The following is a 9,487-nucleotide window of genomic DNA, read 5'->3' as shown; positions in this document are numbered from 1 at the left end:
TATAATGGGTCTTGCTCTTGGATTTTTTCACCTAAAAATTTTGTGAATACTGGAATGTTTAGTACACTATATAAATATTCCATCAGCATTACTCAACTAGCTGCCTCTCTACCCACAATATTCCTGTACACTTGCAACCCTGGCATGTTTTGTGTCTACCTTCGATTTAAACCAGTTTTTTTTCCTACACATCTTGCCGCTCCACTGCGAATTCTCAAGGTATGCCTACTTTCAAGAAGTTCTCTTCGACGAGGGTTTAGCAACATCCTCTCTTACTGCTCCCCCTCTGTGATTCCTCCATCAGTCTGAAGAAGGGTCTCGACCTGAAACGTCACCCATTCCTTCTCTCCAGAGATGCTGCCTGACCCACTGAGTTACTCCTGTTTTTGTGTCTACCTATGATGAAAGGTGTCATTAACTGTGCTGTCACTGATGTTCACATTGTGTTTAAATGGTGCAACTCAGCTGCTGATTGCATCCATGATTCAAGTACCAACAAAGCATGTGGAATTAGGGGATGAGGTGTGCATTAATCAGCAAACACAACATTGATAGTCATGTCTCACACAAATGAAGAAGTTGATTAAGAGGCTTTTAAGATAGACACATGGAGATGAAGGGCTATGGATCATATGTAGATTGATGAGATTAGTTTATTTTGGCATCATGTTCAGCAATGTGGGCTTAAGCGTCTGTTACTGTGCTATACTTTTCAAAGTTCTGAGAAGAATTGTGCCACCTCGCTAGATATTATCAGCACTCCATATCATGAATCAGAAATTCAATTGGACAAGCCACAATGTGGCTCCCACTGGAGTTTAGAAGGATGAGAGGGGGTCTTATAGAGACATATAAAATCATAAAAGAGCTAGATGCAGGAAAAATGTTCCCAATGTTGGGGGAGTCCAGAACCAGGGGACACAGTCTAAGAATAAAGGGAAGCCCATTTAAAACTGAGGTGAGAAGAAACTTTCTCACCCAGCGAGTTGTGAATTTGTGGAATTCTCTGCCACAGAAGGCAGTGGAGGCAAATTCACTGGATGAATTTAAAAGAGATATAGAGCTCTAGGGGCTAGTGGAGTCAAGGGATATGGGGAGAAGGCATGCACAGGTAACTGATTGAGATCATGGCTGATCATATATAATGAATGGCGGTGCTGGTTCGAAGGGCCGTGATCCTGGCAACTGGCTCACACCCTTCTCACTTGCACCCCACCTGAGTATCCTTATCACAGCCCTTCAACTGAGACACCCCTCCGCAATCCTAACCTTCTGCACTTAAATTTTCTTCCTATGCCGTCATTTCCTATTCCCTCACTGCACACCTCCACCATAACCCTAATTTCTTCCTTATCTGCAATTACCCTCACTCCTTCCCTCTGCACCCAATACTTTTCCTCACTGCACCCCCCCCCAATTCTTTCCCCTATGCACATCCCTTTCCTTCTCTCCTTGCACTCCCAATTCTTTCCCTCTCCTCACCCAATTATTCCCCTCTGAACTTCCCACTATCTCATTCTTTCCCTCACTGTACTCTCCCTCCAACCCAATTCTGTCCCACCCTCACTAACCTCCCGCCTCCCTCATTCCCCCTCCCCCCCTCATTCCCCCTCCCCCCCTCATTCCCCCCCCCCCCCCCCCCCTTTCCCTCATCCCCCCCCCCGTCCCTTTCCCTCATCCCCCCCCCCCCCCCGTCCCTTTCCCTCATACCCCCGTCCCTTTCCCTCATTCCCCCTCTCTCTCTCCCCTTCCTTCCTTCCCTCATTCCTTCTCCCGCTCCCTCATTTCCTCTCATCAGGTCATATGTGATAGAAGCAGAATTAGGCCATTCGGCCTACTCCGCCAATCATAGCCAAAGATACTATCTTTGATCATGGCTGCTCTACCACTCCCCCCCCCCTCATCCCTCTCCACCTATCACCTCTCACCCCCAGCCCGCCCGCCCGCCGCCACGTGACGGCGCTGGCCAATGGGTCGCGGGCTGGGGCATCTGGTTGGAACCGGTTGCGGCGCCGCGGCCAGTCGACAGCGGCGGTGCTGAGGAGCGGCGAGTCGAAGCTATTGACGGACCCGGACACCCGAACGACCACCAACCCGATCAGCGCCGTGCTCCCAACCCAACCAAGCAGCCAAGATGCCCCGCGCTAAGGTTAATGCAGTCAGCCCGGTTTACGCGGGATAGCGGGCTGAGGCAGCGCGGGCCCGGGATGACGCCCACGAGGGAGGCGTCTCCGCGCCAACCCATCGCCGCCATCATCAGATTTTTTTTATCCAGCTGCGTGCACCGGTTCCCGCCTCCACTCCCTACCGGTAATCGCCCGGGTCTTCCCCCCCCCACCTCCTGCGGCAATCCCGCTCTCTCCCCGGCAGGGCCCAGCCGCCCCCCCCCCCTCTCTCTCTCTCTCTCTCTCTCTTTTCCCCCCTCGCGGAACCGCCAGCCCCGCCCCCTCTCTCTCCCTGGCGGGACCAGGTCTCCACCGCCTCTCCCCCGGCGGGCCCTCGTCCTGACCCCCCCTCTCTCTCTTCTTCCCCCAACCTGGCGGGACGAAAAGATGGACTTTAAGATTCAGTTTGTTGTTCTTTGTGCCTTCACAATTTACTGCTTCTCACTTGTTTTTGCGTCTCCCACATGCGTAGGGTTTTTGATTCCATTGGTGTGACAGTAGGTTATTAAATTTTTATTTCCACTGCGTGCTGCAATTGTTTTTCAAACCTTGGTCTCCCAAGGATTGTTCATAAATAGGCATTAAAGCTAATATCACTTTTATTTTACTCTTCGGACAATGATGTAATGAAAACTTTCATGACATCTGTTGTCAGAAGAGTAAAATAAAAGTGATATTAGCTTTCCTCAGCAAAGTGTTATCAGTAGCCTAATTTTTCTTGCCTTAATATGTGCTTCCTATTTACTTGCTGTCTATCTCAAATCAGTCTTTTAGCTGTTAATGTTGTAGGTATGTGTTTTTTTCTCATTTGCAATAAAATACTAATACTTATCTCTATTATTTTAGACTGAATCTGTAAATCCTATTGTAAGTATCATTATTACCGACCGGTTCGCAGTTATCCATGTTTAAAATTAATTTCCTGTCTTTAAACTCTTGTTTTGTTTTGCAGGAACTGAGGAGATCGGCACGAAAACTGCAGGTAGGTTTTATTTTGTCCCTCTGGTACCACATTAGCTGGTGTTTAAGTTTTCATGTCCATCACGACATGCATACAAAGTGTATAGTAAAGCCTCCTTGCAGGACTGGCTGTATCTCTAATATGTATCAAATCTCCAGGAGCTATAATCCTGGATGTTCAAAATAGAGATTTTTAAAAGGAAGAACATGGAGATCTAGCACGTGTAAATAATTAGCATGTTACTGTGGTCAACCCGTAAAAGTTATGAATGATCTCATAATTCTTATACTAACATGTACCTCATTATTGTCTGGAAGCTGTTTCTAACTCTTTATCTACTGATTCACAACAGAAAGTGACTCCAGCCAAGAAGCCAGCAGTGAAGGTAAGTTCTTCACGCCGTGGAAAGCTGTCATTGTCAACCGACACTCTTCTGCTGAGGTCAGTCGGGCAATGGATGCAGATCACCTTGTACTCACCAGGGGGAGGGGAGAGGAGTCAGAATGGTTCCTGATTGTGTTTTCTAATGAGTCCCACTGCAGGCTGAGTGATATCAGAATTAATCTTTAGCAAAACTTAATTTATTTCTGCAGCCTCTTGCTGGCTCTGAAGTGGTCATGAGCCTAAATGTTGTCATGCTTTTATGTATGATGACAAATTTCTCTATCCACTGAAGAGTCAATTAGGTTTATTCTGTGTTTTTATTACATTGTTGCAGCTTTCTGGGTTATAGTGGATCTTTAAGGGGCTACATAGTGAGTTGCGTGTGTCAGGAGCATAGAAAGGTGCAGTAGAGATTCGGACCCTTTTGACCCAACACAAGCATGCCAACTGTGATGTCTCTACACCAATACCATTTGCCTGCCTTTCCAGTCCAAGTACCCGTCCAAATTCCTCTTAAACATTGTATTTGTCTCTACCACTGCCATCTGCACCTCTTTCCAAGTGGAAAAAAGTCTCCCTCTGATTTCCTTTGAGTTTCTCACTCTAAACTCAACAGTCTGACATCCTCTGGCTTTTGTTGTCCTAGGTGTTTATTTGTTGTAACAATGAGGAAAGTTTAGATAACTTTATCTTTTATGGCAATGTTTTAATTAACGCTTTCATAAAACTTATACTGCTTAAAATGGAGCCCAATTGAGGATCGATGATCAGAAAATGGGAGACCGTCCATCACTTGAACAGTATTTAGCAAACTTTGGATTTGGCCTGCTAATGGTAAATGAGATAGTTATGGTGAAGTAGTCTGGGGATGATTAACTCGGCACTGGTCTTCGGTATTTTAGCCAGGGTGAATGTGACAGCTACAGGCATCATTTATGTTGGTTTTTAATGGAATTTAGGGATGGGAAGATATTGTTCAACCCTTGAAGTCAATATCAATGTTCAGTTAAATTATATATTATATGTCTGTGACTCGACTTTGGTTTCAGAAGTCTTGATCCATTTACTCCAAATCTGCATGTATTTTCAAAGGGCAATTAGTCCAAGGACTAATTAGGCAAGGACTCTTTCTGATATCCCTGCAGTTTATTCTCTCAATTTACTCCTTAAGAACTGATTTTCAATCTGGATCCTCCACACCGTAATAATATTTTCTGAATGACTACTTCTTGCTTCCAGGGGAACATTGCATTAAAATTATCCTTACATTGTCTCTGGTCCTTTTGGTAATTGCATTAATTAAGTAATGTTTAGTTATTGCCCCTTCCTGCCATTGGAAATTATTTATTTTATTTTCAATGATTTTAAACATCTTTATTGCTGTAAGGTGAATTCAAGATTTTACAGTCTGTCCAGGGTGTTTTATCCATGCAACAAATTCTTCATTCATGGGCCTGTTTTAGTAACCTCTGCTATATCAATTACCAAATCTTTCGCTCCTTACCGAAACATGCTCAGATTTGGGTGATATATTTTAGCTGGACACAAGCTAATATCTAAAGTTTTGTGTATTTCATTTCTCTAAAATTTCCACAGATCATTTTACCATTTCTGAACTAATTTTATTATACACTCTTGCTCTGCACTCCATTATCACATGATTTAGTTTCTCTGTGACATTGAATCCTTCAGTTATATCTCTTGAGTCCATCCTGGGGATCTGAACAAAAGGACATTTAGTAAACCAGATTCACAGAAAGTGGAGCATTTTGTGGAATAACTGAATGGAAAAGACGAGAGGCACAAAGATGCGGATCGCATAAGATTATGGCGGGACTTCTCCAGAGAACTCATCGATCTTAGCATTGGGTAAAATGGATGATTCAGGTACAGGTGGGGGAAAGTGATTCAGGTCTTGAGCTGGTGATCTGGTTAGGTGAGTGAAACTTATGTCCTGGAATCACATGTATTGTAAGTTTTGGTGGGTGGTTCTGAGGATGGTGGGAGAAACTGCAGTTTGGCAACAATTCAAAAGCAAAAATAAACTGATGCTGTTTGCTGAAAGAGGGTGATGAACAAATCTTCCTGCCAGACCACGCTGTCACTGGGAATCTGGTAGGGCTGAATGGACCGTGCACCAAATGACACGACAGTTCTGATTTAATGCTATTTCGTTTTTTGAGAGTTTAGTTTTTGCCTTGCAGAAAATTATTACGAAAGCTAAGAAACCAAAGGTCACCAAAGGCAAAGCAAATGATTCAAACCAGGAACCCAGCGCTACTCCAGCTCAAAATGGAGAAAATAAAGAGGTAAAATCATACAGCCCCTGTGTACTGCCTTGGTTATTCTGGCTGTGTCTGTGAGCCAAGAACTTGCCAGAATCTTCATTTATAATTGGTTAGAGTTCCAAAATTTTGACCTCGTGAGGTTTTAGCTGCATTAGCCATTGGGCAACTAGTTTTCTCATGGTGAATAGAGGTTATTTTTGATCTGAGAACCTGTGATAATTTGAGTTTCATAATTGTTGAGTTTCACTATTTGGACGTCTGTGGCAGTCCCCAATCACCCAAAAAAACGATTTTGTGTATTTCATCAAACAATTACATGTGTTGTGTAAACTTCAACATGTCTGGTAAGTTGAGAGTTCTTGACAAGAATAAGTGGGGATTCTCAACTTTGCAATTGGAAACTAGCTTCTGGTTATTTCACGGTGGCTGGTGGTGGGGAGCATGTGTGGAATGGAGAATTAAGCCAGATGGTAATGATGCCATTCATTGTGCAAAAGTGACCTTGCAGAGCAAACAATGGCCCTGGTAAGGCAGCACTCTTTGAGAGCTGTGGCTGCTGGGTTAGTACTGGATCAATCTTCGTTCCCCTTTGATCTCGTCTTGTGACCTCACCATCTCTATCATCAAGGAACCCATTGCTCTCTAATTAAACCTCCCTCAGGAATATGAATAACCCAAATTATGTCCTTTTTGTTTTTTGCAGGCTTGAGAAACAAAGTTGTGGATAGGCATCAGTCTCAACAGTGGAAGGCTTATCAATCTCCTGCAACTTGTGCAGTTGAAAGGAATCTTTTAATCAGTTTTTATAAAGGCAACATTTTTTTTACTTTGAGTGGGCAAATGTTGTGGGTGCTTGCATTGTTTTATTTTGGAAACTTTGTATACTGATTGCATGTTGAAATGCTTGAAATTAAACTCCTTTTTGCTCCCTCCTACATCCCCAAAATTTGACCATTTTCTATCTGTCCTGTCAGATGAAGCAATGTTTGTAATGTCTGTTCCTGTTAATGGTGTTTTCTGAAGCACCAGTGAAATCATTATTTTCAAATTTGGCAATTTAAATGTAAAAAATACAATTTAAAAAAAAATTACTGCTTGGAAGTGGAAATATTCTTTAGAATCTCTTCTGGCTCAAATGGAATTTTTAAAGTCAGTCCTATTTTGCTGAGTTTCCATGAAGTTTTAAATTTGCTACTTAAATAAAGTTGGATATTGTTTTGCTTTGTCACGTGTCTCTCCATTATATCCAAGGGGCACGGCTTCCATTAATGGTGGCTATTTATGGTTCGGCAGCCTATTCAGAATTTCAGTCAGATGATGAATGTAATCTAATCTTGACCATATGTGCAATGCACAGTTCAGAGATGCTTTTGTATTAAAACAAATTTTTACTTCCATTCTTCCTTGGCTGGAGCTAAATGTGTTGATAATTGTAGCTCTTGACTTGCCTGTCGATCACTTGCAATACACTGGCAAGCAGTGCTGTGAATTACCCAGAATTTCTTGTTATTTTTTAATGAGAGAAATGAAGACCAGCACTCCTGTTCACAATGAGGTTTCTTTTACACCCCTCCCCCAGAAGGTGCAGTTCATGCCATAGTTTAATTTCAGGATGCTTGAAAACAGGCTTTTGAGCAGAGGCAGTGGTGGCCAATGCTCTGGAGCAGGGATCTCCAAACTATGGCCCGCGGGTCACATCCGGCCCGCCACCAGATTTAATCTGGCCCGCAGCAAGCTCTTAGCCAGCGGGACCGAGGCAGAAGCTGCCGGTGAAGGATCGCCACCGACCCAGAGACAGGACAAGGCGAGAGATCGCAGCGCCCCCTCGCAAACAACAAACCCAAGGAAACTCCTCCTCACTGCCGCCACCAATCACCCTGGGGGGGGGGGGGGGGGAGAGAGTCTGGGTAGAGGGAACAGCAGGTGAGAGCGCGCGGAGGGTGTCGGAGAACAAACAAGTGAAACTTCCTTCCTCGCCGCCGCCACTCACCCCGGGGATGCGGGGCTTCTGACAACTGAAACGTGTTCTTATTTTGCTACGTTAAGAGGGAGACGGGGCTGGGGAAGAGAGTGTAGGAGCGGCGCAGAATCTCGCTGGCTCTGGGAGAGGGAGGGAGCAGCACCCGCACGTAGCGGCACTCCACCTCTGACCAGCTCTCACCCGCTGCTCCTACCCCGACTCTCGTCCCCCACTACCCTCCCCCAGTGGTGGTCACTGTATTTTTTCTGTTTTATAAATAATTGTATACCTACCGTATATATATAATTCCACTATTTCAAGCCCTTTTTTAAAAATGAATATTATTTATTTGTTGCCATATAAACCTAATGTAATCTAACCTAACCTAGTTTGACCTTTCCTAATCTAACGTAACCTAGTCTAAACTTTTTTGAGTTCATTAAATTTATACAACTCACACTTTATTTTTTCCTACGGCCTACAAAAATGTGCCAAATATATAATGTGGCCTTCATGCTGAAAGGTTTGGAGGCCCCTGCTCTAGAGCACATAAGGTGAGCCATAAACTGTACCCTGCAGCCTAACAGAGTGTTGCCCTGGGTATTTTTAAGACGGAGATTGATAGATTCTTGATTAGTAAGGGTGTCAGGTGACATGGGGAGAAGGCAAGAGGAATGGAATTGAAGGAAAAAGATCAGCCATGATTGAATGGTGGAGTTGATTCCATGGGCAAATGGCCTAAGTGTGCTATGACTTATGAACCTCTTCAACCTGTTAACTGCATCACCTCGATCTTGTCCTAACTCCATATTTGTATTGGAGTTGAAGAATTGTAACTTCGCCCACGATCTCAGTATAACATGCCAGAGCGCAATGGAATTTAATATTTCTGTCTCGCAACTGACATTATTTAAGTTAACAATTATTGGCCACCGGCTATATACAATTAGTTGATTAGTATGTGAAAGAAATTAAGGAGGTCATGTCCCTTTTGTAGCTCCTGTTATAATATTTCCTAGTTTCTTGCTCCTGTTATAATGTTTAGCTCATTGCCTCCTGCATTTTTGGTTTGGTGTCAGTCCACCATTCAGTTGAAAGTTAGATATTTTGATGTGAGTTTTATTATGTTAACGGAGACAGGTAAATATTTCCCTGCTTTTAACACACACAACAAAATGTGTCGGCTCAACTAGGTAGTGAAATTGTTTATTTGATCAGCTTTTTCAGACTGGAATGGGCACTGGGCCTCTTTCTGAAACCAACTCATCATGTTGAGTCAGACGCAGGCAATGGGGAATGATTTGGTCAGTTTTCAAGCTTTCCACATCAGAATTTACAGCTCCAGGCCTTGGCATTGCAGGAATCTGGACAGCAACCAATATGAAGGAACACTTGTTTTTACTTATATAAACGCAGCATTAATTAGACATGAGCCCAACACTGCAATGAGAAATGGCAGAATGTGGATTACTGTAGATGAAACTCCAAATTTGTACGAAATCAATAGGCCTCGTCCGTGACCTAGGATAAAGTATGCTTATTTAGTTATGGTTACCGCACAGAAACATCCTTGGGGGGTCATACAGCTAGCTATTCAGCATTAAAACAGGCCCTTTGGCTCAACTTGTCCATGCTGACCAAATCCCTCTAAACCCTTCTCCCAGTGGATTATCAACTACCTACATTAAACTTATTTTCAAAATCTTCTCATCAAATTCATTACCCCTCT

At 43.6% G+C, this 9,487-nt stretch overlaps 1 long non-coding RNA gene across 1 annotated transcript; it reads left to right on the top strand.

The window, feature by feature from the left end:
- The first annotated feature begins 1,984 nt into the window (after positions 1-1,984).
- Positions 1,985-7,021, top strand: LOC144606786 (uncharacterized). Its single transcript, XR_013548984.1, has 6 exons — positions 1,985-2,149; positions 3,012-3,032; positions 3,118-3,147; positions 3,479-3,511; positions 5,715-5,819; positions 6,502-7,021. It is a non-coding gene; the product is annotated as an uncharacterized LOC144606786 (long non-coding RNA).
- The last annotated feature ends 2,466 nt before the right edge of the window (positions 7,022-9,487 follow it).

The sequence above is a fragment of the Rhinoraja longicauda genome, chromosome 27 (assembly GCF_053455715.1).
Source record: "Rhinoraja longicauda isolate Sanriku21f chromosome 27, sRhiLon1.1, whole genome shotgun sequence".
Taxonomy (NCBI): domain Eukaryota; kingdom Metazoa; phylum Chordata; class Chondrichthyes; order Rajiformes; family Arhynchobatidae; genus Rhinoraja; species Rhinoraja longicauda.
Note: the sequence above shows the minus strand (reverse complement) of the source record. Positions and strands in the feature narration are given on the sequence as shown.